General features: G+C 41.6%; 1 protein-coding gene across 5 annotated transcripts in view; it reads left to right on the forward strand.

The window, feature by feature from the left end:
• SGMS2 (sphingomyelin synthase 2) overlaps positions 1–15,122 on the forward strand; it is a 176,864-nt gene that overhangs the window by 73,353 nt on the left and 88,389 nt on the right. For 3 of the 5 annotated variants that reach the window (XM_074396541.1, XM_003929474.4, XM_074396545.1), the window contains exon 1: positions 14,753–14,985. The exons of 1 other annotated variant lie outside the window; for it this stretch is intronic. The gene's annotated coding sequence lies outside the window, so the exon portion shown is untranslated. Of the gene's footprint in view, positions 1–14,752; positions 14,986–15,122 lie in introns of those variants that run through there. One more of the 5 variants, XM_074396549.1, reaches the window with a different exon arrangement.

A 15,122-nucleotide genomic window follows, 5' to 3' on the forward strand; every position in this document is an offset into this window, starting at 1 on the left:
CATGCACAGCAAGTCTAACTCCCCTTCTCCCCACCTCTGACCCTCCCCTGTGCAACTTAACAGGTAACTTCACAAGCTTCAGATTTTTCCTGCCACTACAACAGCAAGCTTTGCTCCATGTCACTAGTGCAAAAAAGACCCCTGGTCACTATTAGATTAAATCATACCATTACTTGGAACTGTGCCCAGTTCAAAACAACAAACTTATAAATCTCCCTCTCTCTTTCTCTCTTTCTCTATGACAACAATGTCCTCAAATCTACACTTCAACTTCATGGAGACCTCAGTCTTTACCCCTTTCCCAGACTCCCAGTTTCCTCCTCCCCTTCATGGACTTCATAGTCTAACCTGAATTCCAGCCCCACACTGAATTAAATTTATTAGGCTTCTACTTTATACCAGACATTATTCTAGACCAGTTATTCTCAACCTGATTGTACACTGGAATCATTCACGGAGCTTAAACAAACAAACGAACAAACAAAAACTGCGAGTAGTCCCCACCTAGAGATATAATTGGTTCATGGTACAGCTTAGGAAGAAGAATTGTTAAAGCTCTCCAGGTGATTCTAATCCACAGGTAAGGTTAAGGAAAGCAGGTACTGATCCAGGTGCTGAAGATATATCAATAAAAAGACAACTAAGGCAGAGCCCATATTCTAACAAGCTCAAATTCTATTCCTCTTCTTATTTATTATTAGCTGCCTCAATTCTTTCTCTTTTCTTTGTTTCTTGAGACAGAGCCTCAGTCTGTTGCCCAGGCTGGAGTGCAGTGGCATGATCTTGGCCCATTGCAACCTCCGACTCCCAGGTTCAAGTAATTATCCTGCCTCAGCCTCCCTAGTAGCCAGGACTACAGGCATGTGCCACCATACCTGGCTAATTTTTTTGTATTTTTAGTAGAGATGGGGTTTTACCTTGTTAGTTGCGCTGTTCGTGAACTTCTGACCTCAAATGATCCTCCACCTTAGCCTCCCAGAGTGCGAGGATTACAGACGTGAGCCACCATGCCCGGCAGCTGCCTCCATTCTCTTGCCAGCTTGTTCTCTTACTGCAGTTGCTCCTTCAGGTTTTGGTCTTAAATGAAACCATCAAACCATTGTCTGGACTCAAGCACCCAGGTGTCCTGGCACAGCTGTGTTTAACATGTGACTCTGCTGATTAGCTCTATTACAAATGTATGAGCTCCATTCTTAACTGGGCTTTCAACACTGGAAAATATTTAGTTAGATTTTGCCAACTCCCTTTCTCATTTCTGCTAGTAGACATTTCAAACCTTTATCTCTCTCTTAAATCCCCATTGAGATCCTGCCTCTCTACTCTTAGCTGATAATTCAACTTAATTAACAAAGAAAATCACAGACATGGTAGTAAACTCCCTCAGTGATCTTCCTCTCCACATTAACACTACACCTTTTTTTCCCCTTGTATTTTTCATTTCTCTCTTCTCCACTCTCTTCAAATGTGCTCAAGCATCTGCCTGCGGAATCTGCTTTGAATCACTCCATTTCCTCTCTCTCCATTCACTGACCTATATCTTGAAAGAATTCCTTATACTTGTGGCCACAACCTCCTTTTCTCCACTTATTCCTTCATATTTGCAACTTGATTTCCAATGCTATCCCTCTATAGGACTTCTTCCCAATTTTTTTTATGTCATGACACCCAAAGAAAATTATTATGTTTATTTGGCATCTGAGGACAACCAACAAGGTCACTTTAGCTGTTCCTGGCCATGTCAGAAACTGAAGGGGCTTATCTTCAGCTCATCTATAATCATTCATGACTTACCAGCCTGCCTTGGCAAACGAGGTAGGAAGGTCTGCTCAACTGAGCTGCTCTGGTGAGGGACACTAGGGACCCTCATTTTCAAGGGCAACATCTGCTTCTCTGCCCTCATCTGTTCTGTAGCAGAGTTTACTGAGCATAAAATTTCTTTAGTTAAAATGGTCACAGTTTGGTCAAGATAATGTGGAATTGGAAGCCAGAAAGTAGGTGAGAATAAGAGAAAGCTACTTTCCTTTCACTGTCTCCTAAATTAAATCGTTTGAGAGAACTCTGCCATCAACAGGTAATGCCTTGAAACCCATGCTCAGATTAGGTGGCCAGAGGTAGTCGTTACTACAGGCAAAGGGCCTCAGAGTCTTAATTGGCTAAGCAATGGGTAAATGGTGACACTGAAGAATTACTTGTAGGTGGGGTGTGGTGGCTCACACCTGTAATGCCAGCACTTTGGGAGGCCAAGACACATGGATCATTTGAGGTTAGGAGTTCGAAACCAGCCTAGCCAACATGATTAAACCCCATCTCTACTAAAAATACAACAATTTGCCAGGCATGGTGGTGGGTGCCTGAAATCTCAGCTACTCAGGAAGCTGAGGCAGGAGAATCACTTGAACCTGGAAGGTGGAGGTTGCAGTGAGCAGAGATCGCACCATTGCACTACCAGCCTGGGCAACAGAGTGAGACTCCATCTCAAAAAAAAAAAAGAATTACTTATATATTCCTGTACCCCTATAATGGTCTCACAAATTAATTTTAAGTAATTAAGACCCTGAGTATAGATTATCTGCATGTTTCTAAGAGGCCATTCAAGGAGTTTTTACATTAGAAACCTTAACATGATTATTGTCTGTGTGTGTGAGAGAGTGTATGTATGTATGTATGCGTGTGTGTGTTTTAACTTGGGATTGTCCAGGGAAAACTTGTTTGCTGTACCTTTACATAGATTCCTTTTCTCCTTATAGCCCTTACTATAGAGGTAAGGTTTGGTCTGAGAACAGAGCATTTTTCCACTAAAATAAGAGAGGATAGAATATTAACAACTTGGCATACAACTGTATATCTAAGCTGTATAGCAGTTGGTATAGCAGAATGATAGAGTAATTGGCTAAGTCAAATTCTGAGATTACAATCTCTTCCATTGGTCCTCTTATTCCTATCCCACTCTGGGCGGGGATGCTGGAATTTACTGCTTTAGGGAGCTGTGCTGGCTTCTCATTTGCTCTTCCAAATCCATTCTCCACACTTCTCAGCACTGTTCTCTACGCCTGGATGCTGACTGCATCTTACGGGTGTCCTCACCCTTCAGCTTCTGATGGGGGAGGTCCATCGGCAGGAGATACGAGGAAGAAATCTGAGAGTAGAAAGGGAGATCGGGATAACTGCACCTCTCACTCTCTCCCTCTTTTGCTGCAGTTCTGAGATGCTACAGTCCTCCACCTAAGACCACAGCTCTCTCCCAGCAGCTTCACTCAGACAACCCCCGTTGCATAATTCCAGCTCTTGTCGGCTCTGGAAACATTTTTCCTTCCCCTTACAGCCTACAGGTGGTAAGGACTTCCCAGTAGACACTGAGTTCTTCATCATTTTTTGTTGTATCTTTGTATTGGCCTCCCTGCTACACCCTTTATAAATAGTCCCTTCATTAAACTCTTTTTTGTTAAACCCTTTGAGTATGCCATCTTTTCCTTGCCAAGATCCCAACCCTATGAGTACATGTATAGCTATATGCCTATGGTTCTGCATTTCAGTGAATATAATTACTATTATTATTCTAGGTTTTTCTCTTAACTTTTTCTATTTATGTAGTTATCTACAACTTAAATTACTTAGCGTGTAGGAGGGGCAGTGGGAGGCCAGAAGCTAGCTTGTTGGCACTGCCAGAAACAGCTGAAACCAGTTCTAAGTGGATTGGCAAGTAGCCCATGAGTTGGGTTTAAAACAGATGAAAATAAATGTGGAACAAGTATACTAAGTTTTAATTAACTTCCAGGTGAAATATGATTACATTATGATAAATATAATTCTAAGTGTGTATTTATTTTTCCCAACCATATTGAGACCCCCCCCATTTTTTTTTTTTTTTTTTTTTTTTTTTAGAACTCTATCTCTGAGGCTGGAATGTGGTGGTGCAATCCAGGCTCACTGCAGCCTTGAACTCCTGAGCTCAAGTGATCCTCCCACCTCCTAAGTAGCTGGGACTACAGGTGCATGCCACCATGCCTGGCTAACTTTTTAATTTTTTTAGAGACAGGGTTTCACTATGTCACCCAGGGTGGTCCAGAACTCCTGTTCTCAACAGATCATCTTGCCTTGGCCTCCCAACGTGTTGGGATTATAGGTGTGAGCCACCATACCTGGCCTGAGAACACTTTGAAACCAGGAATATATGCAACCCTTTTGCCTTCTTTTATAAAACTCAAGCCAGGCATGGTGGCTCATGCGTATAATCCTAGCACTTTGGTAGGCTGAGGTGAGCTGGTTGCTTGAACCCAGGAGTTCGAGACCAGCTTGGGCAACATGGTGAAACTTCATCTCTACAAAAAAAATACAACAATTAGCTGGGTATGGTGGTGGGCACCTATAGTCCTACCTACTCAGGAGGCCAAGGTGGAAGGGTCACCTGAACCCAGGAAGTCAAGGCTGTGGTAAGTTGTAATTGTGCCACTGCACTCCAGCCTGGGTGACAAAGTGAGACCCTGTCTGAAAAGCTAAAAATAAAAAAAAAATTAAAAATAATAAGTAAATAAATAGAACTCAGCATACAATAAATACTTGATAAATGTTTATGGGTTAGATGGATTCAAAATGGGTGAAAAGGACACTTAATTAAATGTATTTATTGAGTAGCAACAAGTTGCTAATAATAAAACCTGGAATATATGCCGTAAAATAAGGTAAATTCCTCCTTCAAATTTAATCAGAAGAAAAGTAAATGTAATAAATTAAACCAGATGAGAAGAAGAGAGGATTAAAAGAAAGACAAGATTAATTTATGCAAACCTGCCAGAACAGGGCAAGGTCAAGAGGGAGTATAGAATATCAGGTTGGGTGTGTGTATGGGGCTGGGGTATTATGTCAGGAAATCCAGTAGAAAACATTATATTTTGAAATCCCAAAAAGAAATAAAAAATTTAAAAAAATAATAATGATAAGAAATTACTTTCTTTTGAATCTTTAAGCATTTGATATTAAATACTGAATGCAGACTAAAAAATCATAGAAACTTAATTTAAGGGGATATTGTAAAGATATAACAAATGAGTTAATGGTATATGTAAGCGCTCTGGATTCTTTTCAGTAACACCACTAGTACAAATGCAAGGCATTATTTCACACTGAATTTATACATTGTATATATGATATATACTTTAATGGTTACTATCTGAAAACACACTTAAGCTTAGGAGAGTTGAAGAGGTTGAAGAGAAGTCAAGATTTCAGTCTATTATTACTCCTTTTTCAGTCTCTTTATCCCTGACCATATTAACTACTATAAAATTGTGAAGATGATTGTCGTAGTATTTATTACATGTTTGAGATCATTGACTGGATACTTTCATATGGAAAATACAGCACTGTACAATTATTACCTTTCTTTCATTATAGAAAAGGTTTGGATAATCAAGCAGACTTTATACATTTCTCATGAAATATTTTAGCTTGAGCTAACTGCTGAAAAGTCAGGTCTGCATAAACTTAGCATATCCTGGCCAGGCGTGTTGGCTCACACCCGTAATCTCAGCACTTTGGGAGGCCAAGGTGGGTGGATCACAAAGTCAGGAGATCAAGATCATCCTGGCCAACATGGTGAAACCCTGTCACTACTGAAACACAAAAAATTAGCTGGGCGTGGTGGTGTATGCCTGTAGTCCCAGCTACTCGGGAGGCTGAGGCAGAGGAATCACTTGAACCCAGGAGGCGGAGATCGCAATGAGTTGAGATCACACCGCTGCACTCCAGCCTGGCAACAGAGTGAGACTCTGTCTCAAAAAAAAAAAAATAGTTAGCCTGTCCGCCAGCAATGTCACTCTTCTTTACACTTTCAATTAGAAAAAAAGTCTGTTCCAATTTGCAATTCAAGTTCTTTTAAGAAGGGCAAGTCGGAGTAAGGTGATTTAATGATATGTAGTGCCCCAATAAACTGTGTAGAGGTGGATGTATGTGTACTTCTCCTTGGAATAGAGCCGGGGAAACCACTGGGGAGGCAGTCAATGAAGCAATGTGCAATCTAGAAGGCTAGCAGGCTGTCCAGATGTATCCTACAGGGACGCACTTTCCTGGTGTGAGCACCAGTCTGTTAAGTCTGGCTTTAGTTTGGTAGGCTTGACATTCAATTTTACTGAAACACTAAGGTGACTGGCCTTCTAGTGACTGACTTATAAGAATTATAGTCACAGAATACTCTCAAAACCAGAATATAACTATGAAGCCGATTAGTAGATTCCCTTCCTCTAGACTAGTCTAGGCCAGTGACTGACAAACAAGAAGGAGATTGGGAATGAGATGGTGAGGGCTCTTCTTTCTATTGAGGCCACTGAGAGGAAGCCTCGGTCTCCCTAGAGAAGCTTTTCAAACTACTTAAGTCACCTCTGTCCTCCCCTCCCTTCTTCCTCTTATCCAACCCCAGACAGTGTTATAATTTTGATAGCTGCTTCCAAAAAGATGGCATCATTCCTGATGAACATGGTAGCTAAGATTTCCTTAGACAATATGTAATTTGCCTCAACTACATAGCAAAAAATTGTTAAGGATTATCACCTTAGCCTAAAAATTTCCAAATTTGTCTCGACATAAAAATGATCTCAGGTGCTTACTTGAAATAGTGTCTGGAATTCCCCCTGAGGGTTCATTAAATCATGAGTGAACCCCACATGGTGATGGGCCTTAGGAAACATGTAAGTTCAGGCAATGCTATGTAGACTAATCCCCCGGGAATCAAATCATTGTCAACGTACAGAACTCCTTTTCTTTGCTGCTGCTGAATTTTCCAAGGCATGTGTTCCCACTACTCTCCAGAAGACTCCCTGCCTATATCTGCCCTGTCCTGTGTGGCCCCAACACTTACTCCTTGATGACGGAAGTGAAGGTCATATAGTAAAAACAAAGCCATGTTAGCCAGTCAAGCACACACAAAGAATTCAGTGGTTAGATCAGCCTTACTTACGATTTCAACCAGAATTAAGGTTTCAACCATCACTCAGCATTATGTTTCAACCAGATTCCCAGAGTGATGGATATTTGTACTGTTCTCTCTTACCCTATTGGTTTACTCTCTAACCACCCCTGCTCCATCCACAGCTGTATATTATCCTAGCAGACCCCCTGGCTTCCGCTCTTTATTAGCAGAGTGCCCCCCACCAAACTCTACCTCTACTGGAATCTCTGTCTTCCCCAAGAGCTCCTCAGTACTTTTTAACTGTTTTTCTCCTACCTATTTCCGTAATCTTCATCATGATTTGTCATTCACTATCACATATATCTAAGTGTGGGTTAGTGGTCTTTGGGTCCTGAGAGAGGAAAAGGTGAAAGGCAGGAAACCTCATAGCAGTGTCAACCTAAAAGGAAGAAGTTGAGGCAAGATTAATACAAGTGGAGAGTTTATTTGGGCCAAGCTTAAGGATTGCAGCTCAGGAGCACAGATGCAAGTTGCCCTGAATATACATTTCAATTAGCAGCAGTCACAAGTGGATTTTTAAAGGCAAAAAAGGGAGATGGAGACTGGACTGACACAGAATTGTCTGTCAGAAATTCTCATTGGCTTACGGAAATAACAGTGATTAGTGATTGGCTAAATACTGTTAAGCTATAGGGTGTGAGTTATAGTGTCCAGTGTGGCATTATTAGGCTAATTTATAGCTAGCTATAGCAATAGCAAGTAGTTTCGAGACATGAATACATAGCTCAAGGCAGGGAGTGGGACATCACTGTGGTCTCGCTTTAAGGTCTCTTTGCACCTGATAATTAAAAGACTTGCATCCTCAGATAAAAGTTCTTTTCTCACTATGGAATCTAGAAAAAAAAAAAAAAAAAAAAAAAAAAAAAAAAAAAGACAAACTGGCTGGGTGCTGTGGTTTATGCCTGTAATCCCAGCACCTTGGGAGGCCCAGGCAGGTCACTTCAGGTTAGGAGTTCGAGACCAGCCTAGCCAGCATGGTGAAACCCTGTCTCTACTAATATACAAAGTTAGCAGGGCATGGTGGTGTGCCTATGATCCCAGCTACTCAGGAGGCTGAGATAAAAGAATCATTTGAACCTGGGAGGCAGGGGTTGCAGTGAGCAGATATTGCGCCACTGCATTACAGCCTGGGCAACAGAGTCAGACTCTATCTCAAATAAATAAATAAATAAATAAATAAATAAATAAATAAGTTAAACTCATAGAAACAGAGTAGAATGGTGGTAGCTGGGGACTAGGGGAGGAGGAAATGGGGAGATGTTGACCAAAGTGTACATACTTTTAGTTGTAAGATGAGCAAGTTCTGGGGCTCTAATGAACAACATGAGTGGTGTCAGATGTGTTGTGATCACCATTACACAATGTACACAAATATCAAATCACATTGTACACTTTGAATATATACAATCTTGTCAATTCGATATTTTAAAATAAATTGTAAATCTCACCACCTGACCTCTTATGTTTCCAAATTCTTCCATCTGTTACCTCAGGTCCGTATGTTCTGCACTGTCTTCGGAATCTCTAGGCCATTGATCCTTTCGTTTTTCCCTTATTCATTAATCTCTTCCTCTGAGTGCTTATCTCCCTGACCATCTTTTCTTTCCTAGTCCCTTGTTTCATTGACACCATCCCAGACTTTTTCTTTTTTGATCTATCTCTTCCATCCACCACCCACATTCTCTCTGCTCACGCCCAGGTGGCTGAGTGCTGCTAGAGAAAGCTGCTCTTGGTTAATACCAAGATTATACTTGATCATATAAGATTATAGTAATCTACAGTGCTGACTTTGATTCAGCCCTTGGTGTCATCTGTCAATTTTACGAAGTTCTTGGTCTTACTTTCCAGAATGGTTACTTCCAACTGTTTCTATTGTTTCTAAAACTTTCCAACTGTTCTACTTCCTTATTCTCAGTTGATGATGTCACCTTGTGGTCAGTAGAATGGGCCCACAAACTTGACCACACCCTAATCTGTGGAACCTGTGAATGTATTATATCACATTGCAAAAGGGACTCTGAAGATGTGATTGCATTATAGACTTTAAAATAGTGAGAGTATCCTGTATTATCCAGGTGGGCCCAATTTAATCACATGAGCCCTTAAAAGTAGAGAAGTTTCTACAGCTCAGGCAGGAAGATGAGGCTGAAGGAGAAGGCAGAAACCTTCCATGTGTGAGAGCATTCCACACAGTCACTGATCTGGAACAGATGCCTCTAGGAGCTAAGAGTATCTCCACAGTTGAGAGCCAGCAACATGTTAGAAACCTTTGTCCTGCAACTGGAAGCAACTAGATTCTGCTAACAACTTGAATGAGTTTGGAAGCTTGCCTAAGTCTCCTAATGAGAGCCCAACCGGCCAACACCTTGATGTCAGCCTCATGAAACTCAGAAATGAGAAATGAGCAGAGAAGTCTGCAGAACTTCTGACTTGCAGAACTGTGAGATAATACATTGGTGGTGCTTTAGGCTGGTAAATTTCTAATTCATTTGGTGTAGCAGCAATTGAAAACTGATACATCTCTTCTAACAGAAAAAAATTGAAGCATCAAAAGGAACTTTTCCCTTTTATTTTTTTTTTGAGACAGAGTCTGGCTTTGTCACCCAGTCTGGAGTGCAGTGGCATAATCTTGGCTCACTGCAACCTCCATCTCCTCAACTCTAGCCACCCTCCCACTTCAGCCTCCCTAGTAGCTGGGACTATAGGCATTCATTACCATGTCTGGCTCATTTTTGTGTTTTTTTGTAGAGATGGGCTTTCACCATGTTGCCTAGGCTGGTCTTGAACTCCTGGTTTCAAGTGATCCACTCATCTCGGCTTCCCAAAGTGCTGGGATGACAAGTGTGACCCATCATGCCCCACCTGAAAAGAAATTTTTTAACTTTCTATAAGCAGCCTATGAACACAGCGCACCACTCTTATGCTTTCTTTTCCCTTCCTCCCCCATGTGGTTTTGGAGGAGCTGTTCCCTCCCATCTCTCAGGCTTTCTTCCATCTGTGTTCAGATGCTATTTCCTCCTGACTTCTCACGAACCTCAACTTCTCACTCTCCTCCCCATTACCTCTTTCCTTATTTCCTTTACAGATTCTTTCCCATCGGTGGTCCATCAATTTTGGAACATTTTCATTAGTCTAGAGAAAAACCCCTGTACCCATTAGTAGTCACTCTTCACTTCCCACTAACCCAAATTATATTTTACAAACTTATTCTGGGAATGCTTTAGCACCTCTTTATTTATTTATTTACTTATTTCTGTTTATTTATTTATGAGACAGGGTCTTGCACTGTTTTCCAGGCTGGAGTGGCCCTAATATAGCTCACTGTAGCCTCGATCTCCTGGGCTCAAGTGATCTTCCCACCTCAGTCTCCTAAGTAGCTAAGACTACGGGTACGTGTAACTACACCTGGCTATTTTTTTTTTTTTAATTGTAGAGATGGGGTTTCACCTTCTTGCCCAGGCTGGTCTCCAGCTGCTAGGCTCAAGCAATTCTCCCACCTCAGCCTCTCGAAGTGCTGGGATTACAGGTGTGAGCCACTATGCCAGGTGTGCACTCTTTACTGACCAGCCCTCCAGGAAGCCAGCTCACCAGCCCTCTGCTGAATCAGCTCTTCCTCATCCCACTCAATCAAGATTCCACACCTCTATAGCATAAGCAAACTCCCTCTGGTTAAGGTCAACAAAGACCTCAATGTCACCAAACCCAATGGACATTTCCTAGTCGCTATTTCACTTGCTCTCAGGAACACTTGATATAAATGGTATCTCATATTTCTCAAAAAGAGGCTTTTCCTCGGCTTCCTTGTCACCACATTCTCCCGGTTTTCTTTGCTCTCTGGATGTGTCTTTGCAGCCTCATCTGCTATGTTTTCCCACTTCACCTAAACCATAGTGTTTGGTTTTCCCCTGGACCTCCTCTCACTCTCTAATCTTTCCAGACCTTCTCGGTTGCTTTTCTGTGGCTTCCCTTATTATTACATGCTGGCTATTCTCAAATTTGTGTCTCCAGTCCATGCCTCTTTTCTGAGTTCCAGACCAGTATCATAAGCTGCTCACTTGTCGTCTCCATTTATATATCTCACATCTTAAATGCATCAAGTTTAAAACTCATCATTTGCCCCACAAAAGCTGCTGTTGTCTCAGCACTTTCTGTCTTGGTAAAGGGCATCACCATCCACCAAAGAGCTCAAACAAACAAAAAAAAGAAATGTAAGAGTCATCTTAGGCTTCATCCTCATATCCCAACTGATTTACAAATCCTGCAATAAACAGCCTCATGCAAAATTAAAAAAAGAAAAATCTTTCCATTCCTGAGACATACGTTTGTTAAGAAGGTAACATGGTGATTCTTTTCATTTTTTATTGTCTTTTGAGACAGTCTGACTCTGTTGCCTAGCCTGGAGTGCAGTGAAACAAAATCTCAAGTCACTACAAACTCCCCTTCCCAGGTAAAAGTGACTTTCGTGCCTCAGGCTCCCAAGTAGCTGGGATTACAGGCATGTGCTACCATGCCTGGCCATTTTTTTGTATTTTTAGTATAGACAGGGTTTCACTATGTTGGCCAGGTTGGTCTTGAACTCCTGGCCTGAAGTAATGTGCCTGCCTTGGTCTCTAAAAGTGCTGCGATTACAGCCATGAGCCACTGCACCCAGACCATGGTGATTCTTAGACAAACAGCCATTGGCACAAAGTGGGAATTCAATAAAAATTTGTTGGTTGAGTAAATGACTTAAGATATATTCAGAGTTGAGTTATATGAGGAGATAAGTACTGCAGATACACATTTTTCCTAACTTAATCAGTATGTTTTATCAAATCAAAGAAATACCTGTAAAAATTGATTTACACTGCCTTAGAGAAAACAACTGACAAGCACACACTTACTATTGTCCATTTCTCTCTCGAAGCACTCAGTGCCATTATTTTTGAAACGTGATGAACCCCAAATTCTGTCACCTTTCATACATGGTAAGAACAAAAGGTGCAGTTAAAAAACAAAACAAAACAAAACAAAAATCACCTTTCTGTGAAAAGAATATTACTACTTTTTAAAAGATAGAAATTAAGATGAATAATTTGCTTTCTCATACGTTGACAACGAATAGATTGAAAACTTCAGATCATCCATTATCAATTATATTATTTATTTACCTGGAGATATTTAAGTGGTATAATAAAATTATTAATTTCAGACTGTTTAAACTGAGTCACAATAGTAACCGCTAATTCAGAACGACTCACTCAATAGCCTTCCATACAGAGGCTTATGAGGGAACTGCGGGACTTACATCAGACAACGGTGCAGACACAACTGCACGCTTTGTTTGGAGCATTTTGACTTGATCCATGTACACAGGCCAAAAAGCCCGCAATATCATTTGAGATCTGCAGAAAATTGTATTTAGACATATCCCATAATGTCCAAATATTTGCATCATGAAGTAGGAAGTAGGTGGGATATTCACCCAAACTTGCTTACAGATGGCTACACATTTGAATCTAGTCATTCAGTGTTACCAATGGATAGGACACCCACGCTTCTGAATTAGCTCTGTGATTGTCTATAAAAACTGCTGGTTTGAATTTTGACTGCATCCCAGCAAACCAATCCATTTGCTATTGCCTTCTGGGCAAAATGCCTAGGCTTTGTAAATTGGAAAATGAGCTCCTTATTGAAGAAGAAAAATATAAGCCCCAGCACAATAACTTTCGATTGGTGGTCTCCTTTGGGTTCGTACCTTTAAAAGTAGCTTTAAAAGAGTCTATTTTCCACAGCAATGATGTTGAGCCCTTGGATTTTAGGAGCATTTTGATTTGGGGGAAACTTCTGTATGGTGACAATATCTTTTTTATTTTGGTTTTATATTTTTTAAAAATTTAATTTTTATAGGTACATAGTTGGAAAATATATTTATGGGGTACACAGACTATTTTGATATAGGCATATAACGGTGTAATAATCACATCAGGGTAAATGGGGTATCTACCACCTGAAGTGTTTATCCTTTGTGTTACAAACAATCCAATTATATTCTTAATTATTTTAAAGTGTACAATTCTAGTCTTCCTGTTTTGCTACAACTACTATCAACTACTAGATCTTATTCATTCTATCTAGCTATATACTTTTTTATTCATTAACCAACCCCCCCTCCCCCACCCTTCCCAGCTTCTGGTAACCATGATTCTACCGTCTACCTGTATCTCCACTAGTTTGTTTTAAATGTTAGCTCCCATGAAAAACTGAGAACATGTGAAATTTGTGTTTCTGTGCCTGGCTTATTTCACTTAACATAATGACCTCCAGTTCCATCTATGTTGTTGCAAATGCCAGGATCTCATTCTTTTTTATGGCTGACCTAACAGTTTCTTTATCCATTCATCTGTTGATGGACACTTAGGTTGATTCCAAATCCTGGCTATTGTGAATAGTGGTGCAATAAACATAGGAGTGTAGGTATCTCTTTGATATACTGATTTCCTTTATTGGGGGGGGGTATAAATCTAGCAGTGGGATTGCTGGGTCATACAGTATCTCTATTTTTAGTTTTATGAGGAACTTATTCCATACTGTTCTCCATAGTGGTTTTACTAATTCACATTGCCACAAACAGTGTACAGTGTTCCTTTTTTTCGACGTCCTTGTCAGCCTTTGTTACTGCCTGAGCACCTTTTCATATACCTGTTTGCTATTTGTAGGTCTTCTTTTGAGAAATGTCTATTCAGATCTTTTGCCCATTTATTACTCGGGTTATTAGATTTTGTCCCTTTAGAGTTGTTGGAACTCCTCATATACTCTGGTTATTAATCCCTTGTCAGATGGATCGTTCCCATTCTGGGGTTTGTCTCTTCACTTTGTTGATTGTTTCCTTTGCTGTGCAGAAAATTTTTAGCTTGATATGATCCCATTTGTCCATTCTTTTCTTTGGTTGCCTGTGCTGTGACATCTTAAGGTTGTGAGTTTGGGGGCTGCCTGCCGTGCGTATTCTTTGCTATTACCATTATCTTTAATAACCACAGACAAATGACGTTGACTCACATGACACCTGTACTAGAAACCCAAATTCCCCTCATTATTTTTGTTGATTATGTGGAAGCACCCATAAACCAGTGCAAATCCTAAACATAATTACCTTGTCCAGAAGTAAACATTAATGTAAAACATTTACGTCAATAAAGATTTGGCCAAATTCCCTCGGACTGGTCATTCCTAGTTAGATTCCCTGAGGGTGCCATCATTTACTTTGAAAACTGCCCAGAGATGTATAAATAGTCAACTCCAGGACAATGTAGAACCGTGACCATTTTAAAGACAGCAATCCCTCTTTAAAAACAGAACTACTGAGGCCTTCGATGAAACCACGCATGGCTGCTGTGCACCCCAAAAGCTGCGGAAAAGCGCAGTATTCAGTTAAGCAAATAACAACTTTCACTGTTTATTTTGGTGGCGGTTCCTTATCCTTAAATGAGAAGCAGATCAATTAACAGGACAAATGACACTATGGTTAGGCACGAAAGGGAGAGTACTGCCAGCCTCATTAGCTTGGAGCACCCTTCCAGCTCACATCATGTGGACTGATGACTAACCTTGCCAGGCAACGCTGTGAGGTTTGGAAACCCACCTCTTTGACCTAGGCCCCGTCAACACCCTCTGAATCAACGCTGGCGCTCCCAAGCCCACTCACACGCGGTCAGGAAGCAGTTTCCGAAACAGGCCGGGTGCGGGGGTGGGGGATCCCGTTCCAGCCCCACCCCTGAAAGTTGCTGGGAGTGGCACCCGAAGAACTTTCCCAGATTGTTCTCTGTCACCGCTCGGGGAGGTCAGCTCCAGGCCCTCTCAGCCTTTCCGCCCGGAGCCAATCTGCCCTGCCTGCCAAGCCCCTCCTTCCCTGCACCTTAAACAGCCGCGAGGGGAGGGTCGGCTGCGATTTTCTTCTTAAGAAGTCGCGCAGGTTTTTCGAGCTCCACTCTGCGCCAGGAGAGCCACGGCAGCAGGAACGGGCGCTGCTGCCACCGGGCCGACGGGTGAGTCACTGTTTGGAAATGGAGTGGGCGGGCGAGGCTGTGAGAGAATGAATGATGTCAAGAGCGCGCTGGGCGCAGGGCGCAGGGCGCAGGGAGCCGGCCGCGCGCGGCGGGCGGGGAGAGCGGGCGCCGGGCCG

Source organism: Saimiri boliviensis, chromosome 3 (assembly GCF_048565385.1).
Source record: "Saimiri boliviensis isolate mSaiBol1 chromosome 3, mSaiBol1.pri, whole genome shotgun sequence".
In the NCBI taxonomy this organism is placed as follows: Eukaryota; Metazoa; Chordata; class Mammalia; order Primates; family Cebidae; genus Saimiri; species Saimiri boliviensis.